Raw genomic sequence first — 594 nt, 5'->3', positions numbered from 1 at the left:
TGTTATAAAATACATTTAAGTAACTTATTCTGTGACCTATTTCAGTGTCACTGTCAATTAGGCTTTAAGTTTGAGGTACATGATCTCCTAATACCTTTTTATTTAATTTTCTTCCATATGTTTGTTTGAAAATTAGCCTTTTAGTATCTAATTAAAGTATTGACATTTTGGAGGATGCAAACATAGTACTTTGTCATGGAGTGCATGGTATTCCCCCTTTGCTGATTTGCATTCTGCATCTTTCAGCAGCTGAGGAGAAAAAATACACCCATCTTTTGTTAAGTGAATTTGTCTGTAAAATGGGTACAAGAAAAAAAATAACTCTCCCAAAGTATATGATTAATTAATAGCACATAACTACCTGCTAGCTATAGACTCAAAATGCTTTTAAGCTGACTGCTTTCAGGGTGATGAAATAATTACCCAAGTTTGATTTAAAAATTAATTAAGTGGGTGTGGATATTTTGGGTAGGGGCAGAGGCCAGTAATGGCATTTATGTTTAGTATTTCCATTCACATCACTCATATTTCAGGAGATACTTGGTTTCTGGCAGTAGTAGGCCCTAAGAAAGCTCTAACATATAAGGCCAACAC

At 34.0% G+C, this 594-nt stretch overlaps 1 long non-coding RNA gene across 1 annotated transcript in view; it reads right to left on the bottom strand.

The window, feature by feature from the left end:
- Nucleotides 1-584, bottom strand: part of LOC109305088 — a 4,584-nt gene extending 4,000 nt beyond the window's left edge. The window contains exon 1 of the long non-coding RNA XR_002099555.1: nt 37-584. This is a non-coding gene — a long non-coding RNA (uncharacterized LOC109305088). The remainder of the gene's footprint in view (nt 1-36) is intronic.
- Between the last annotated feature and the right edge of the window lie 10 nt (nt 585-594).

The sequence above is a fragment of the Gavialis gangeticus genome, unplaced genomic scaffold (assembly GCF_001723915.1).
Source record: "Gavialis gangeticus isolate Ggan-Ray unplaced genomic scaffold, GavGan_comp1, whole genome shotgun sequence".
Lineage (NCBI taxonomy): Eukaryota > Metazoa > Chordata > Crocodylia > Gavialidae > Gavialis > Gavialis gangeticus.
Note: the sequence above shows the minus strand (reverse complement) of the source record. Positions and strands in the feature narration are given on the sequence as shown.